Below are 20,277 nucleotides of genomic sequence, written 5' to 3'. Positions count from 1 at the left end.
TTCGGTACCCACAGGAATCCCTTGTTCATAAAGGAATGTCTGCTGAGAAGGTTCTTGATGATTCTTAAGTAGCATTGAGTGCATGATGCAAAGTTTGGAAGTACATGTGGTTTAAAATGTTAGATGATCTACTGATTGTTTTACTTGTTTGAGTTATTAGTGATTCGAAATGGAGCCTTATTGTCCATTTCTTCTCTGTGGCCATGATGCGGGCGTTGTACTAGGTTATCTTCTGACTCGTCGTCTCGGCATGCTCTGCGAGGGCATTTGTAACTGTGTGGCCTTTGGCGACATTTTTGTGCTGCTTGAGACGTCGCCAGAAATATCTGCTAACAAGGGATCTATATGGATCCTGAAACATCATTTTTATTTTGGCTAAGGTCAGTGACATAAACAATTTTTAACAAAGTAGTACACCAAGTGCCATTCCAAAGTCTTTGCACGACTTTTGGGGCGTTTTTTATTCTACTGCTCTCATTGTCCGACCTTTATGAGCACGAGCACACGAAGAAGTGCTTTGTAGGCGTCTGGCACTAAAGTGTCCGAGGGAAGAGACTGGCGAGGAAACATGCAGCTAGATTGTCAGAATGTCTTCCCCTTTTGGCAGGCCTCTCTTGTCAAAGTTACCTGAAATCAATGCTTTCACAACATCTATGAGGAAATTCAAATGCGAGTGATTTGCATACCTGCCTTTTTGTACAAAATAAGTGCGCTGAAAATGGCCTTGTAGAGGCAAACATAGCAGATTGTTTACATCAATTTGCATCTATTGTCTGAAATGTCTTCTTTATAGGAGGATTAGGAGATAAAATTCAGAAGATCAGCAATGTCACTTTCGAACTAAGTTAACTTCTGAGTAAGAAACTTCAGTAATTGCCCACTTTCTTCACGGCAAGTTCCAGTCACATGTGGCACCTGACAATGAAAACAGCAATTATTCATTCTCAACTTTAAAAATACTTCTGCAATAATTTCGATTTCTTGAAGAACCTCTGCGACGAAAAAAACAGAACCAGAGGCATGGACATGCCTAGATTGCTAGATAAATTAGCCCTTTTTACTGTAGACAAGCTAGGCTCCTCTATGGTAGCAGGTGTGCAAAGAGTGGGGACGAGTTCTGCTTGTATACGGGAGATAAACTGTGCCTACTCCTCTGGGATTTGGAGCGCTGTCACCTGTCTGCCAAGTGAAGCAAGCCGACCCAGAAACAGTGTAATAATAAATTAGACTGCATAGTCAAAGATGGTGACTTCGTGGGCCGATCATAACATTAGAGCACGCAGGTCAGCAGAATAAGTGGAAACACAATTTTTTTCATAATACACAAGCACACTCATCAGCGCTCTCGTTCCTACTCACCCACGCACTTGCATTCGTACTTTCTTCCACTAACACTTCCTGGCACCCATTCACGTGTGTGAATGCAAAAATTTGTTCACATTCACTTGCATTTATAAGTCAAATAGCACTCACGCTTGCCCATATACTCACGGGTGCTCACTCGCAAACGTATACTAGCTAGCTGACCATTATACTTCCACTCTCACTTGTTGGCACTTACATATACTCACGCCTGTCATCACTCACTCTCACAAGTGTGAAATGAGTGAGTGTACTTATGAACATGTCAACCCATACCAGAGCACGCTGTACCTTCGCAGGAGTTCAAATGTGATTCATAACACGGTCTACCATGATAATGCTATTGCATTACAGCTGTAAAGGTGTAGTATGTGGACCTAGCTTCCTTCTCCAGGTTTGGTGCTCAGTAGACATAAGTAATCTCTTGCACAACTGTGGCACAGAGAAGGCAAGCACAAAGAACAGCTGTGACATCAACATATGGGAGTTTATTCTTGTAGGTCAGCGGGACCCTAAAAGACATTTACCAAATCTTGGTTGGAAGGTAGAGTCGATTGTGTCCATGCAAAGAGTTTTCGACATGTTAAAATTCAAACGTTACATTTCATACTTCCTAGTACATACGCTCATGCTTCCAATTCTATTTGCACTGTGACACCGACAACCTCTCGGTATTTAGTGAGTTGGAAGCAGTTGCGGGTATGGATATGCTGAAATCTGAAGCAGTGACTTTAATTTCAATCAATAAATAAAGAAAGCTTAATTCATTATCCTGTATTGCTTGAACACATTATTGCCATTAGCACAGCGTATACTTAACATAAAATAGTATCTACAATGCAACATTACATGACACAACACATTTAGCATAAGCGCAAGCATCTACATCAAAGCTTCGTATCCAGTGTTTCTCACAGAGCACTGGAGCCTTCCAGAATGCTTTCAAATAGAATGGAGCCCGAGAAGCTAATGTGATGCAGACGTAGCTTTAGTGTAATGTGCACTTGCCAGGTTCTACTGTGCAAGTGTATGAACAACTGAATCCCCGCAGGGGCGTCTGCGTCAGCAGGCGTTTGGTGGTTTGCGACACCACGGACCCGAGCACATGAGGGCTGGACCCTCCCGCGTGTAGCCGTGCGCGGCTGAGCCGTGTCTGGGGAAAGGGGGATCCTGGGGGTTGAGCTGATGCCGGGTGTTCGGACCTTTAAGGCCCCCCGGCAGAGGCAACACACCTCTTCGGCCTCTGCTTCACACAGACGGCACCTCCAGACTGACCCACCTGGAGGAAATCGGCAGTCGCCTTTTCCTGTCCCCCTCTTCAATCTTTTGTCTTTCTCTCCCACTTTTCGTTCTTTCCTGTCTTCTAGTCACTTCTTCTCACTTCCAAATTTCTGGGCGGCAAGGGTTAACCTTGTGTATTATCTCCAACATTGGATATATATATATTAGGTTATAGTGGCGGTGTATAGCTGGCGTGTGCAGGTAATCTTCAAACCTTGTACCGTCCCCTTGTTGGGCTCCATGGTGGGCGGCTACCATCGCTGCCGAAATCAATAAACCTGTATGGCATTAGCATCATTCCCTAAACTACCTGATCGTCCTCTCTCAAAAAGAGGGCGCACCGAAGAAACAGCTCAATTCTTCTTTCAACGCAAAGAAACCTTCCCACGATTCCATGTCATTCATAGTGAAAACCCTGGAAAGACCGTAAGAATGATTTCACCTTTCACTGTTGCGAAAAATCTCACCGAAACAATTGGTCCTGGCTACAAAGTTACAAAGATGGCGAGCGGTGACCTTCTTCTTGAGGTCCGCGACAAACAACAATATGGCAAACTCCCAAATCAGGTCTCACTCGGTGGTGTGAACCTCACAGTGACTCCACATCGATCCATGAACACAAGCAGAGGAGTGATTTCCGACGATGATTTGCTGTACCTGACCGAGGAAGAGCTCCTAGAGGGCTGGAAGGAGCAGAATGTCACCATAGTTAAGAGAATAATAATCAAACGGGAAAACAAGGAAATTCCAACTAAACATCTGATCGTCACCTTTGCGTCCAGTGTGCTGCCAGAAACGTTAGAAACAGGATACACGAAAGTCCGTGTCCGACCATACATACCGAATCCTCGAAGGTGTTTCAAGTGTCAGAGGTATGGCCACGGTTCACAAAGTTGCCGAGGCCGACAAACCTGTGCCAAGTGCGGTGACCATGATCACCCCTCAGATGACTGTGATGGCGCACTCCACTGTTCGAACTGTGACGGTGGACATGCAGCTTACTCTAGAGCGTGCCCTACGTGGCAAAAAGAAAAAGATATAATCACCCTCAAAGTAAAGGAAAACATTTCATTCCAGGAAGCGCGAAAGCGTGTATCATTTCTTCATACCACAAAGTATGCTGATACGGTGCGCAAGGGGGCAGCGCCGCAGCATACTCCGGCATCTGCCCGGTCCACAAAGAGTGTGGCCGCAGAAGTGCCACCAGCCCCTCTGGTGAAAGCAGCCAGCACTGCTTCGCCGTCCCTAATGCAAGGCCCATCGACCTCTGGGTTGATAGGCTCTAAGGCTTCGTCTCTTGAGGCGAGGTCTTCACGACGACCACACCGCTCACAAGAGCGGATGTCCAGCACCTCTCAAGAGGCAATGGACACTAATCCTAGCCAGACGGCGCAGCCAGCGCCGAAGGACCGCCGCGAGTCTCAGGACCGCGGCAAGAAAGACAAACCACGCATTACGGCGCCCGGGAAGGGCTCTGTAAGCTAAGTAATCTTCTTAGACACACAGCACAAACCTCTTTTTATTTAGACATGAATACTGAAATATTACAATGGAATGTCAGAGGTCTTCTGCGGAACCTTGATGACATTAAAGAACTACTACATAAGTTTAACCCAAAGGTGTTGTGTGTCCAAGAGACACAACTTAATTCTAGACATACCGATTTTCTCCGGAAATATGCCATTTACCGCAAAGACCGTGACGATGCTGCCGCATCGTCCGGCGGTGTAGCAGTTATAGTTGATAAGGGAGTTGCTGCTCAGCAATTACAGCTGCAAACGCCTCTTGAGGCAGTCGCAGTTAGAGCTGTGATATTTAACAAATTAGTTACAATTAGTTCCTTATATATTCCTCCTGGTTCTCAACTATTGAAAACAGACCTCCAGAACTTTATCGATGAACTTCCTGAGCCCTATATAGTTGCAGGAGATTTCAATGCGCATAGTACCCTTTGGGGAGATTGTCGTTGTGATGCGAGAGGGCGCCTAATAGAAAATTTCCTGTTTTCCTCGGGTGCCTGCTAACTTAACAAGAAGGAACCTACATTCTACAGTCTTGCACACAAAACATTTTCCTCGATAGATCTTACCATAGTGTCAAGTACTCTTGTTCCCTATCTGGAGTGGAGTGTTATTAGGAACCCCTATGGGAGCGACCACTTTCCCATTGTTTTAAACTGTGCAAAACAAGATGAAAACACTCCACATGCTCCCAGGTGGAAGGTAGACTCAGCCGACTGGAAGCGATACAGAGAGCTCACATACTTGACCTGGGATGATATTTGTGCACTCCATATTGATGACGCAGTGGCATACGTAACAGCATTTCTAGTCGATGCAGCGTCAATATGTATTCCGGAAACTAATGGGACGCCTTCAAAACGTCGTGTTCCCTGGTGGAATAACGAATGTAGGGAAGCGCGCAGGAAGCAAAATAAGGCTTGGAGTCGTCTTCGCGACTCACCAACAACAGAAAACCTCATCATCTTCAAGGAAATAAAGGCTCAGGGTAGACGAACACGCCGCCGTGCCAAAAGGGACAGCTGGCAAAAATACATTTCAAGTATAAATTCTTACAGAGACGAGAGGAAAGCTTGGAACAGAGTCAAAAAATTAAAAGGCCGGCAATCTCAGCCTCTGCCTTTAGTCAATACCGAGAGAGACACGCTTAAAGAACAAGCTGATACTTTAGGAGCACACTTTGAATACATTTCCAGTTCCTCCCACTACTCTGACACATTCTTGAGCTATCAGCGACAAGCAGAACGAGTTCCTCTGGTTCAAAAAAGCAGACAGACTGAACCATACAATCATCCATTCAACATGGCGGAATTTCAAGCTTCACTGAACTGCTGCAATAATTCGGCTCCAGGAACCGACCGAATAATTTATGACATGATAAAACACTTAAGCTCTGAAACCCAGAAAACACTATTATCACTTTTTAACGCAATGTGGTCTGCCGGGTACATTCCTTCCTCTTGGAAAGAAGCAATTATAATCCCAATTCTCAAAGAGGGCAAGGACCCATCCCTGGCCAGCAGTTACAGGCCTATTGCTCTGACAAGTTGCCTATGCAAACTGTTCGAGAAAATGATTAACCGACGCCTGCTTCACTATCTCGAAGTTAATAAAATACTAGACCCCTTACAATGTGGGTTCCGGGAACGTAGATCTTCAACAGATCACCTGGTTCGCATTGAGGATAACATCCGTGATGCCTTTGTAGACAAGCAGTTCTTCCTGTCGGTATTTCTTGACATGGAGAAAGCATACGATACCACATGGCGCTTCGGAATTCTTCGTGACCTGTTTGGTATGGGAGTCCGAGGCAATATGCTGAACGTTATTCGAAGTTATCTTTCCAATCGCACGTTCCGCGTTAGAGTCGATAACGCCCTGTCCCGTCCATTTACGCAGGAGACTGGTGTACCACAAGGCGGTGTGCTAAGCTGTACCCTCTTTGTCGTAAAAATGAACTCGCTGCATACCATCATTCCACGTACATTGTTTTACTCTGTATATGTGGATGATGTACAAATCGGTTGCAAATCATGTAATCTGGCTATCTGCGAGCGACAAGTACAACTTGGTTTAAATAAGCTGTCTAAGTGGGCGGACGAGAACGGATTTAAACTAAACCCTCAGAAAAGTACGGCCGTTCTCTTCTCTAATAAGAAAGGTATATTACCAGACCCCGTTATTCATCTAAATGGAGAACGCCTATCTGTGAGTCGCGAACATAAATTTTTAGGTGTCATTCTAGACTCTAAACTAACATTCATATCCCATTTGAAATATTTGAAAGCGAAGTGCCTGAAGACGATGAATCTGCTGAAGCTTCTGTCACACACAAGCTGGGGTTCTGACAGAAGATGTCTCCTTAGCTTGTATAGGAGTCTCATACGTTCGCGCCTTGACTATGGTGCCGTGGTGTACCATTCTGCAACACGCAGTGCCCTAAGAATCGTAGACCCAGTCCACCACCTTGGTATTCGTCTGGCAACAGGTGCCTTTAGGACAAGCCCCGTTCAAAGCCTCTATGTTGAGTCCAATGAATGGTCTCTGCATCTTCAAAGAACATATCTCAGTTTCTCCTACTACATGAAGGTAAAATCAGATACTGAGCATCCATGCTATATAACTATCCAGGACCTCTCCACTGCCACACTTCATCGTAACCGCCCAGCTATTAGAACACCTTTGTCCCTACGCTTGCAAGCATTGGCAGAAGAAATAGGTATTCCACTAGCAGAAAATACCCTTATGGCTCCCACTCGCCTGCCACCGCCGTGGGAATGGCAGACCATAGAGTGCGATATCTCTTTTGTCGAAATAACAAAACGTGCGCCTGAGGCGCACATACGCTCGCACTTCCTTGAACTTCAGGCGAAGTATTCCCGCTCAGAATTCTATACAGATGCGTCGAAGTCATCTTCTGGTGTCGCATACGCAGCCCTCGGGACGTCGTTTTCGACGTCCGGTGCTCTAAATCCAAACACAAGTATTTTCACAGCTGAAGCTTACGCAATACTTTCAGCGGTAAAGCATATCAAGCAGACTAATCTCAATAAGGCTATCATATTCACAGACTCATTATGTGTTGTAAAAGCCCTAATGAGCTTCCGAAGACACACAAACTCTGTATTTAATGAGCTATACACCTCACTATGCTCAGCATATGTGCAAAACCAAAGCATTGTCTTATGTTGGATACCTGGCCACAGAGGAATAAAAGGCAATGTAGCTGCTGATGAAAATGCTTCGTTAGTTACTTTTAGTGAGACAGACGTAAATAAACCCATACCAGCTACAGACCTCAAGCCCTTCTTACGCCATAAGTTGAGGAAGTATTGGCAAAGCCAGTGGGATGACGAAGTATTAAATAAACTGCACACCATAAAACCAAAATTAGGAAACTGGATATCTGAGAGAACAGCAAGACACAAGGAAGTGCTCCTCTGTAGATTAAGAATAGGGCATACTTACGGCACTCACTCTTTCCTACTGAATGGAAGTGATCCTCCGACATGTACAAAGTGTGGCGATAGTCTTACAGTCCTCCATGTTCTTCTTGAGTGCCCTGAAGTAGAAGCAGAGAGGAAAAAGTACTTCCGTTTCGCATATCGTCACCACTTACCTTTACACCCTGCATTTTTTCTGAGCAATGAACCGCTTTTTGAATTTCAAACAGTACTGAAATTTTTAGCTGAAACCAACATCTTAAAAGTCATTTGGCCCGGATACTTGTAGCACGACCTCCTCTTGGAGGTTGCTGCTGCAATACAAGCACAATTGTAAGCACGTGCCTACCAGTCCTTGCCCCCAAGGGCTCTGTGAGGTACTAGTGCTGCTGTCACCTCCAGGTCCTGCTAACTATTCTTCATCGCAAATATTTTATGATCATAGCGCACATCACAAATCATTGCGATAATTTTAGTATATTTATATTCTAAACATCTTAGTGATTGATTTTAGGCCCCTTTACAGCCACATTTATCCACCATTCTTAACTAATTTCTTAATCTATTAACAAACCATTCATTGATTACTCATCACTACGTACATGGCGCTCTTTGGCCATATCTGGCCCTTGCGCCAATAAAAACTACACATCAATCAATGAACAACTGAATACAGTTAACGAGTCAGCATTACAAAGAATATTATTCTGCATACGGAAGCTGGTTGTGGTGATAATTTTTAGTGAAAAGTGTGGTGACAATTGTGTGCGTTGGTTTGAAGAGGATAGCAGTAGGGCAAAGCTGCGAGATTGTAAGCACGCCACAGCCTTGAGTCTGGCCTGGTGGAAGAACGAAGTGTTCAATAAAATCTCGGCATTCGAAAGGTAGGACTTGAATAAGGCCAAGATGGAAGTACTCCAGGGAATAAAATGAAATACCTAAACTGAAAAGCAAGTATCTTCGCGTACGTTTGGCAATTTATTCGCTGCAGATCTACGGCCTCCTAATGTCGATTACTTTCGTGACCGCAATATCGTCGACTTGTTAGTTTTCCATGCACCTGCCAGTATCATAAGTAGCAACAGAATACAGACATTTAGCACATAAGTTTACAAACGAAGTAGGCCCACCATTGATCCAAGTGCTTACGCGAGTGTGGAAACTCCGCGACAGACAACAGACAAAACGGTAGGAGGGCTAAGCGTCAGTTGACGACACGTATTCTCAGGTGCTCATATCGCGTGAGGAAACTCATGGACAGTGAATAGTCGTATTTTTAACAGCAGCAGAAGCGTAGTACTAGTCAGATGTCCACGGGAAAGCAGTTGCCCATCAGCCTCATCAATTGCCTCGAATGCACACATCGACAAGCAGTCGTTTTCTTGACCCCACTTAATCGTATCTGCAGATTTCGCGAAGCATTCTCGCTTCACTCAACAAGTTTAGAACACGAATTTTGCAGGTTGCTCGGAGCATGTCTTACCTGACCCAGTCATAGAATAAGAAACCAGACGCAGTGGACAAGCGTTGCCGGTCAAACCAATATTCATACAAAAATCAGTAGCGGAATAAGCCGCTGCACTTGCACACGTGTTAAAACACGTTCAGAAGTTTAGAGAATGCGTAAAAACACTGAAAAGAAACCTCACTTTACACTTCAATCTGACTTTGTGTTGCCGCCATTACCGTGTTTTGCTCACTAGTGTCCATGGCGATGCGACCGCCGCTTCGTGCTCAGAAATATGATAAAAAAGTAAAAGTAAAATGATGCGCATTTTACACATAAAATAGGTTAAGTACTTTTTTACCAATATAATAATACATAAGGTATTGTAGATGTTATGCAGACTATGTAATTTTCAGTGCAGATCATAACTTCAAGCCACAGTACTTGCTTGTAGTGCTTAATCAAGCACTAATTAACAGTTTAATTATTTGCCACAGCGCACATAATGCAATCACACAATTTGTGCCAGTCGGTACTTCAGAGCAACACCAGTTATATACTGAAATCCCCAGCACTATGAAATACAAACAAAATCAGTGAGAAATCTCGCACATTATTTTCTCCAAACTCTGTAGGCAATGCTGGACAAAACTGATGAATGCCAGCATATCCCGGTTTGGGGAATGAATGTGCTATACCTACCGGCTTCTCTATCTGAAGAACTGACACACTTTCAATCATGTACCACAATGATTCTGCATTCAAGGCCTTCATCAAATGAATCCATGCAGGAGAAAGCAGGGACAAGCCCGAGCTGCTTGAAAGTCATGAATGACATCAACATTATGTTGGAAGCTGTTCGTGAAGTGCAAGACATTAATTCTGCCCCTTTGAAAGGAAAGAGCCCGCTTCGCAACAGCTTTATTAACAATGTCATAGAACAGACAGGCAATGACAACTTCAAAGCAGAACAGTAATCAATAAAGAGCTACCTAGAGTCGTTTTGTCTAACAAACTCAGAAGTATTGCCATATAGAAGTTTAGAACATGGTTGCTTCCACTAATGTGGTTAATCTAACGAATAGAGCCACCAAGAAAAGAGTATAGACATGTCGGACCTACAGTCAAGACAGCCAAGATACGAATTGTCAAATTTGACTGCAGTTTTTATGAGTGGCATCCCTCTTAGGATCTCTATGTGGAGTCTCTACGCAACAAGCAGCGACTTAACATTGGCAATTTCAGCCACGGGAAGCGGTTTATAGAGTTTAAGTCACCATCCCCCCCTCTCTCAGAAGTGTGTAGGAAAACTCACCAGCAGTGGCTTCACATACTGAAAACAAATTCCAGTCTGTCAATTACTCATTTACTTCACTTAAACTTTACTTTAGCAAACAGTAAAGGTATACTCGGACATTGCAGAAAAATAGCTATGAACATACGCGTCAGATCTTCAGTTGAGCACCTTGTTGTGGACAGCTATAGCTATGGAGAATACCTGCCACATGAAAGTATAACTTGAAGTACTGAAGACAGAGGTCTGCAGCACAAAGTAATTGCAGAAAGTAAGAAAGTGAATAACCAACCAACCACCCAAAGGAATACAAGGGAAATACAAGATTGCAACACAGATGTTGATACCTACCTACAGCTCATCTAATGCCCAGTTTAACAGAGGCTTACTTACTCTGACTTACTGGCATGCTTCTTTCCGCACGGAAGCTTGGGCTTTTGGGAAGAAATGCGGGTGCAAAGCTTAGACAACTTTAGGGGCCGAGAAAACCACCCGTACTGCGTTGCATGGTGGGCGTCATATATGAAATTCCGTTGAGCTGTGGCAAGTCTTATACAGGCCAAACAGGCCGCTGTGTTAATGACCGCCTAAAAGAGCATGTTTTATTGATTAAAAATGGTGTGGGTTCACACCTGCCGTTCCATTGTTCCTCGCATGGCTGTGCTCCATGGTTTGACGACACGTGTGGTAGGAAGAAGCAGAGTAGTGTTAGCACGTGAATTGCTCGAGGCATATCACATAAGGAAGAAAGGTGATGGTTGTATCAGTGTGCCCTTTGTTGACCTCTACAAAAGTGAATGTTCGTTTTTAGATAACGCAGTGAGGTAGCTTGTGACACGTGCTGCACCATGTCTTTGTGCGCATATTTTTTTGGAAATAGATATATTTTGGTGATGTGCTGGAAATAAAACTAGTTGAAAGTTTGGCACCCTATCCTGTCTCCTTTTTGGCTTTACTTTTTTTCAACCTTGCACCACAATTCATGCGTTTAGCTATGCACCAACTCGCCCAACACACTGCCCTGCAAAACTTGCGTTGTCTGTCTTCGTCTTCTTTTATCTGTGTGTGCACGCCCCACTTTCTTCTAATAACATGAAAATATTTGCGTGCTTTGCATATATATATATATATATATATATATATATACCATGCACAACTTTGAGAGCACTGCACAGGACAAAAAAATCGTTATACAAACTGCCTTGCGGCAATGTTATTCGTACAAGGTCAAACTAACTAGCAGATGTGAAAATGCTGACACTTTCGCAACTGGAACTGTGAGAGCAGCCGAACTGATGTCATTGGAAGGAACTTGCAGGTGTCTATGACACATGGTTTCGGTTGGATTTATCACCAGTTTTTCAGTGGAATAATTCAAGCCAAGAAAAAATGAAGACCTTTGTTGTAAACAGAGTGAAGAATATTCGAGTTTAAGCCATCCTGATCACATTAGTTGCTCAAAAGAATCAAACCCATGTGACCTGATTACCTGAGGTACAGCAGGAAAACGTTTTTAAGAAGAGCTTCTCTATTGAGAAAGAGCTCATTGGCTTTATTAAAATAAGTAATTTTGTCCTCATCATTAGTGCCGCATGTAAGCATGAAGAAATTGAGCCATTTACGATGTTTACTCAACAAAATTCAGTGGGGAGCACAACAGCTTAAGAGGACCAGAGATCGGATTCTGCATGTGATAAATAAAAGTCCTGACCTCTCTTTGTTCCCCTCGTGTAAGCAGTTTGTAAAAGAGCTTTAACATCACTGAATTGGCCTTCCATTTTATGCACTACTAGATAATCGAGTATCAGGAGCCCTTTCTGCATGGTAGCCACAAACAGCAAAATAGTTTTTGATTGTGAGGGTGTAAGCAAGCACAATTAAAGAGTGTATGCTGACTATGAAGTGATATTAGTTAATGAATATTGCAAATACCTCTCAAATTTTGAAAGCAAATGATGCTGAGATCACCCTCATGAGATATTGTCCATATAAGGGCAACGTCTGTGTTACAGCTCAGTGTAACCATTACCTGGTTGACAATCTTTTGTACTGTGACACCTGTTTACCTATTACAGCACTATATTGGACAAATTTTCGCCCGACTCCAATGTACTACATCTATACTATTCCCCAAGACTGGCTGTGTTATAAATGCGAGTCATCTCAAGACATGCTAACATTTGGATTAACAAAAACATGGTTGCACTGCTGCACTGGGAACTACTGGTGCACAAACTTAGGCATGCCGTGTTGGGAGTTTATCAGCGGAAAATATTTAGCACTCATCATTTTTGTCATTCAATGCAACAACATTCGATTTAACTAAACACGAGCACTAGTTTATTCGGTTTGCTACACAGCCTGCAACACCGCAGCGGTAATTCACTCAAGAGAAGCTGCAAACGTTTAACAGCGCCCACCACACATTTATTCACACACGATTTTAAACACCTCGTATACAGTCATCGGCCGAAACGCTCGGCTCACGGTTTTGTGCATTCTCGTAGAATATCTGAAAAAACAAGAAAGACAACTAACGAACCCCATTATACAGCGTAATTTTTATCTTTCGCGTTTTCTAACGACAAATCCACGTACTCGGGAACTTGTACGTCGTCACGCTGCGATCCTTTCGGTCTCAAAACACTTTCCAACGAAGGGACGTCACCGCATGCCGCATTTGTCACCCCTCTACATGTTTCTTGCAGTGATCTCAGATGTTCTTGCGTTGAGTAAAGTGTTTACTGTAAAACACGCGGCGATGGCTGACGCACTTAGCCGTTGACCCAGTTGACAGGTGAACTCTCCTGTGATCTTTCCGATCTCCCTCCAAGCACGCCGGCCATGTTCACGTGACGCGCTAGGTACTTCACAGCGTCATAAGGAACGCACAGAGGGGGGAAAATTCTGGGGACAACCTAGGGAGGAAATATCTGGTGTGACGTCAGAGCTTCTATTGTTCACCGGGTCCAGCCGAGCTGCGGCGAAACGCATGTCTTACCTCCCGGTATGACGCGTATACAAAGATTCGCACAAGTATCGATGCACGACTTTCCAGAGGTTCCCGAAAGATTTGTAGCGTAGACACGTATGTATTTAATAGCACTGCGTTGTGAATAACAGCACAAGAAAACTTCGAGCCTCAGCTACTTCAACTGAAAGTCAAACAGGAAGCCGCTATGACACCAGTGTTGCCAACCAATGTTTGGGAAATACCTTACGTCACAGTCAAAATTACCCTACTTTACCCTACACAACTTTTTTATTACCCTACATTTTACCCTACGCCTAAAATATCACAGCGTAATAATAATAAATTACAGACAATACTTCAAAGCACGACGGGATAGCAGTGCGGTGGCGCTAAAGTTGGTAGCGACTGTCATCGAAATATTTAGCAAAAAATAAAAAGCGCATATCAAAAGCGAGCGTACGCGCCTTGGCGCACATCGTCTCGCAGAAGTGGAAGGGAGCGAGTGAGAGAGAAATTAAAGTCTTTATTGAGCAAAATATTGTGGTGTGGCTTCCTATTCCGGTGTGGGTTGTTGTGTTGCATTTAGGAAGTGGCCATAACAAAAAAATGTAGCTGTTTTACCCGAAAGGCGAAGCATCAATTGCGATAGCAAATTAGTAGAGAGCTATACGGAGTAAAGATAGTAGTTTTATCAGCTGTATAAACTTTGGACATGCTGCAGCACCAGCCAAGAACTGTTGTCGACGCCGTCGGCATTTTGCCCGCGTTCGGAGCGCAACGAACGCTCCGAACGCGCGTTGGTGACTGTTGCGGCTCGGAGGTTTTCGACAAGATGAGAACGTGACACTCGTCGAGCAGCGTCGGAAGTCTTTACCACATTCTCGCCTCGCAGCGTTTTTATTGCGATAGCAAATATATGGACACTCAAAAGCAGATTTCTGCCGTCGGCGTCGCCGTCGCCGTCGCCGTGAGGTTCCGTATGACGTCATTTGGAGAAGAAATCGTCGCCGATGATGATGATGATGATAAGTGGTTCTTGAGGGAAAGGGAAAGGTTGGCGCTATCTTCTGCAGCCCTTGAGGGAGCACGGCTCAGCGCCAACGTCGCCGCGCGCCGAACGCTGTATGTGCGAGTGAAAGGGCGCGAGGGGCGCGTCTTTCACGGGGAGTGAACGCACGGCGGAGAACAAACGCGCGTTCTGCGCCGTGCTCGCTTAAGGGCTGCAGAAGTAGGCGTCTCTGTTCTCCTTCACAATCACCATGTATGTAGAGCAAACGCGCCTTCTTCCAACGAACGAGAGGCCGTGGGGGAGGGGGAGGGAAGGGAGGCGACGTTTAGCTGCGGCACCAAGTGCCTATTTATATCACAGGCTCCGGCAACAGTCACCAACGCCGCACGCATTTTGAGCGAACGCGGGCAAAACGCCGATGGCGTCGACAACAGTTCTGCGTGTTGTTGCTACCAAAGCCGCTCACCTTACTTCGTATGACATTGCTGTGTTGCTATCGCATTCATTGCTTCGCCCTTAGGGCGAAACTGCTTTTATTGCGATAGCAATTATATGGACACTCAAAAGCAGATTTCTGCCGTCGGCGTCGCCGTCGCCGTCGGCGTCGCCGTCGCCGTCGCCGTCGCCGTGAGGTTCCGTATGACGTCATTTGGAGATGAAATCGTCGCCGCGCGCCGAACGCTGTATGTGCGAGTGAAAGGGCGCGAGGGGCGCGTCTTTCACGGGGAGTGAACGCACGGCGGAGAACAAACGCGCGTTCTGCGCCGTGCTCGCTTAAGGGCTGCAGAAGTAGGCGTCTCTTTTCTCCTTTACAATCACCATATATGTAGAGCAAACGCGCCTTCTTCGGACGCGCGAGAGGCCGTGGGGGAGGGGGAGGGAAGGGAGGCGACGTTTAGCTGCGGCACCAAGTGCCTATTTATATCAGAGGCTCCAGCAACAGTCACCAACGCCGCACGCATTTTGAGCTAACGCGGGCAAAACGCCGATGGCGTCGACAACAGTTCTGCGTGTTGTTGCTACCAAAGCCGCTCACCTTACTTCGTATGACATTGCTGTGTTGCTATCGCATTCATTGCTTCGCCCTTAGGGCGAAACTGTGACATTTTTTATATAAATATGCATTTGGTGCCGCAGCTAAGCGTCGGCTCCCCTCCCTAACTCCCTCCCGTCCTCCCACGGCCTTTAGCGCGACGGAATAAGTCGCGTTTGCTCTATATATACATGGTGATTGTGAAGGAGCAAAGAGACGCTTAATTCTGCAGCCCTTCAGGGAGCACGGCGCAGAACGCGCGTTTGCTCTCCGCCATGCGTTCGCTCCCCGTGAAAGCACGCGTCCCTCGCGCGCTTTCACTCGCACATACAGAATACGGTGCGCGGCGACTATTTCATCGCCGTTGTACGTCATGCGGAACCTCACGGCGACGGCGACGCCGATGGCAGAAACCCGCTTTGAGTATAAATAATAAGGCGTAGCAAATTAAGGTAAGCAAAGGCGGCCATACCACAAGATCGGCGATCCGCGCCGAGCCGTCGCACACAGCTCCGATTCTGACGGCTTATAAACTGTCTATAGGAAAATGATTGAAAGGTGGGCGAGGTGGTTTGGTTTTATGATGTAAAATACAGCGCAAGGGCAAACCAGGGATAAAGTGAAGAACAAGACAATAAAATACAGTTGGAGTTGAGCGCCCTTCTTGAATTTTCTGAAGAAAAAATGAAGCCAGCACAGGTATATGTGACGTCTGATCTTTCGGCTCAGCCCTATGCTGGTGAGATGTGAACAGCTCCAATTTTATTCAATGAAAGATTTAGTTTTCGTATCTCTTAAGGAGTGTCAAGAATAGCGCCTTGAGGAATGTCGCGTCGATCGGCTAGTTTTTAAAATCACTCGTCAACTGTTCTTTTTTAGCTGATTGTTGACGAGAAAAAAGAGGAAATTCCCCTACGCCTGGTAAGAAAATAGCATTACCGCCCTACTACCCTACGCTGCCCGAAAAATTTCGAAAATACCCTACAAGTACCCTACGGTTGGTAACACTGCATGACACCTTTTCTACAGGAAGCAGGTGGCGCTTCGAGCAGCAGAAAACCGAAACCGAAACTATTTTTCGCATCAATTTGGAGTTTTTCCTTCTTCCATGATTTGGAGCCAGTTCAACACACACGCCGTCACCATAGAGTAACATACGGATATATGTTACTGTATGCCGTCACTGCAGAAGCGTCCATCGCTGGCGAAGCGATCACTGCAGACTGTGCTTTGCGGAGCAGGGGACGATGCCAGCAATCTTTATTGCTCCCTTTCTTTAAGTACATTAGGCACATGATGTCAGCAGGCAGTTGCTTAGTGTCATCCTCCCGAGGAGGCATTCAATTCACCAAAATAAAGACGTGTCGCTTTACGATCTCGGCCTCAATGCAGCACACATAAATACAGAGCCTAGACCTCTAATAGTTTTTTGGAAGAAAATAGAATGGGGAGGGGGGGGGGGGTTAAGTTAACATTAAATTCAAAGCAGATTCAACAAGCTTGAATCATTTGTATAGCAGCTAGAATTATCCTTCACTGTCACGCTTGTTGCATGTATTTGTAGCCCTCCCTGCTAGAACCATGTGTCTGCAGAATTCATACAAATTAAATAAACACATACAAGCAAGATAGAAGTTCACAGGAAGATAGAGGCTTGAAGTGATTAACTGTGGTCGAACTAGAATGTCACTGGAGTCAATGTTTCAAAAAGGGAATTTGTCTCGATCACGTCTGCCCTGAAACAGACAAGTCCCCTTGTCGATATGTTGCCTCCAGCAACAAGTATGTTGACAGAGGTGGCCTGGACTGAGGCTGAGACAATAATAAAGTTTTATATATATATATCTCTCTCTCCAGCAACATATTAATGTTTGTTTGACAACCGTTAATCACTTAACACATATATGAATACAATGCTTCACAATCACTTAACACATATGAATACAATATATGTAATGTTTCAATGTGCAATTACAGCTACTGAATTAGTTGTGCCTTTCAGGCATGAACTCTACTGGGAGCAGCTCTAAATTTCTGAACCCTACGAGCAAGAACCTCTAGCTTTAAAAAACAAAATGTTAGTTTGTTCCGATACCACAGCCGTAACCAATAGCCAGTTCTCCTTCTTTTTTCTTTTTTTGTGCATATGTCTAAAAGGTTTCGTTTCAGCAAGCTGCTTCATGTTAACTGTAATTTACGGCCTCAATTTACAAACCGAAATAAGGCAACATGACTGAGTATAGCAACAGGTCATAGATAAGAAAGGCACACACAAAGATTCTTATGTAAATCTAACTGCCAACCTAAGAAGCAATTGCTTGCTTACAGCCTGACAGTATGCACAGGTACAGACAAGTACCCCCCCCCCCCCCCTCCCATTAAAAAATATCAATAATAATAAAATATAAAAACAAGTAAGGAATGCAGCAATATCAGTAAATGAACATAAACCAGGCTCAAAAAAGGTGCTCATAAAATCTCAAGGATAAAAAAAAAGAAAATCCAGGTGCGCTCATTCACAACCAACACAGGGGTGCTTGTCAATCTGATAGCGCAGGTCATTGTCTTGATCAAAAGTGACATAGTGCTTGTCAAAGGTATTGCTCCTGCTTGTCTCTGAGTGAAATTAAAGGAGTGTGCATGTTAAAGAACCCCAAATTGTCAAAATTAATTCACAGTCCTCCACTGTGACATGCCTCATAATCAGGTCATGGATCTGACATGTAAGACCTCGCAACTTTTTTAATTGAAGGAGTGCTGACGCAAGTATCATGGTAGTTTTAATGGTCATAACTTCTATTAGCACTCGTGACAGCTGGTGCTAGCCAGGGGCGTAGCCAGGGGGGGGGGGTTGGGGGGGTTCAAACCCCCCTGAAATTTTTTCCGCAACCCCCCCCCCCCCCCACTTACCTACCCTTTTTTCTCGTCGCTTCGCGCTGAATAATTTATGAAACCGGTGTACTATCACAATTTCATTCCTGGGCGCTTCCGTTTGGGTTGGTAAATTACAGAGAATCATGTCTGAATATGGAAAAAACTGTCACAGTGTTTGTTAAGGCTTTGGCACTCTGTGAAGTTTTGGGCGAGAATGTGGCGGCCGCATTCTGAAGCAACAAATGCGCAACAAATGAAGCAACAAATGCGGCAGCCGCATTTTAGATGATGGCGAGAACGCTCGAGGCCCGTTTACTTAGATTTAGGTGCACGTTAAAGACCCCAGGTGGTCAAAATCTCCGGTATACATTTCCGCCGCTTCCCTTCAGATGCCGGTTAGGCCGCGCTCGCGCAGCATCTACGTTCACACTTGGTCTCGAAGCTGTCGGAAGCGGCAAAATCTTGCAAAAATCCGCCCGCCTAGGTGGCAAAACAGGCAGAAAAACAGGCTGCGAGCCAAATTGTTCTCGGGCCGATTTTTTCGCTATGGCGAAGCGGAAACGCGGCGGAAAGTCGTTCTGCTTCACTGGAAGCTACACTAGCATGTAAACAACCGGTCGTAAAATGGCACCGGGCACCAAAACCATGGCACCAAAAGTGTAGGCTGTAATGCTGATCGACGCGATCAAGAACCAGCCCTTGCTCTACGACAAGAGGGGCACTAAAACGTACTGTCAGCAATACTCGCGATAGTATTCAACGTCGCGCGACTGGAGGTGCGGCAACGAAGCCTTGGCGTGACCCAACTTCTCGCGCTTTTGCAAAGCGAGGCGAATCCACCACCGCCGTTTCCGAGGTGTCCGCGTCTTCCGTTTATTCATTGTCAATTTCTAGAAAACAAGTAGGTAGAAGTATAAAAGCCATTTCTTCTTCCACTTCCATGGCAGACAATAGTTAGGCAGATTCCTCATTGGCGCTCCATAATTCTCCTCGCACGTGTACGGTATGTTGCAGAAGTCGCGGGGTGCTTTTCTCGTCGCGACGATAGATTGAGAGCGTAGGTCTCACGTAGGACGCGCAGGCTTTGGCGAGCCCCAACACAAGGGCCAGCCCGTGTTTTAGCTGTGGTGTTCCCGTTGCCCCTTTGGTGTCCTAGAGGCGCCGACAATACGAAATGATGAAATGGTATTACAACTTGTAAATAAAAGCTATTAAAGAAATATTATCACGCCTAGGCACCAACCTGTGACTCAGCGCTACCGCGCCCGTGTGAGGAGAATTACGGAACACCAACGAGGAATTTACCGAAGGTCGCAGATGACACACGAAGTTGCGTAAAATGATCACTTTTGATGATGGTACGTGGGTCAATGAATGAACATACCGCTCGAAATAATGCGATAATGAGCGCCACCACGCCGACAAACGTACGCAGACTAGATGGATCTGGACGAAAACGGCAGCGGCGGCCGCGGCGGTAGCAAAACAAATGTGAACAACTTGGACAGGCACGGAAAAAATTCTCCGGCCGCTTTGGCCTTTCCGCGTGCTTTGGCCTTTTCGCCCGCTTGCCACTTCCCAAGTGTGAACGTAGGCTTAGTTTGCGCGAGAAACGTCTCTTGTTTGCGATTGCGCCCCTACGGAAGGCTGGTAATTACTGTTGTGTTGTTGAATCACAAACCAGCTATTAAGGAAGGCTGGTAGTTGCTGTTTTGTTGTGGAATTCCAAACCAGCAATGTACACACGAAGGGGTTGATGACAGCAGTGAAATTCCACCGACTCGCAACAGAATGCACGAAACAGACAGCCGACAAGCATGAATTACTGCTGTGCGCAGTACAGCGTGAGTAAATTCTTGTTGCAGGCGCTGACAGTTCTCGTCGGAGTTCACGCGTCCTGAGAAATTGATTATGTGCACTATGCACTGAACAAGACCGGAGTTCATTCCTGCATCACTAGTACACCATTCAGTCGAGATTTTGTTAGGTACAAGGCCGCTTCCTGTTTGCACCGGCGTAAGTGAAGCAGAAATGAGTTGC

The sequence above is a fragment of the Dermacentor silvarum genome, chromosome 3, assembly GCF_013339745.2.
Source record: "Dermacentor silvarum isolate Dsil-2018 chromosome 3, BIME_Dsil_1.4, whole genome shotgun sequence".
Classification (NCBI taxonomy): domain Eukaryota; kingdom Metazoa; phylum Arthropoda; class Arachnida; order Ixodida; family Ixodidae; genus Dermacentor; species Dermacentor silvarum.
Note: the sequence above shows the minus strand (reverse complement) of the source record.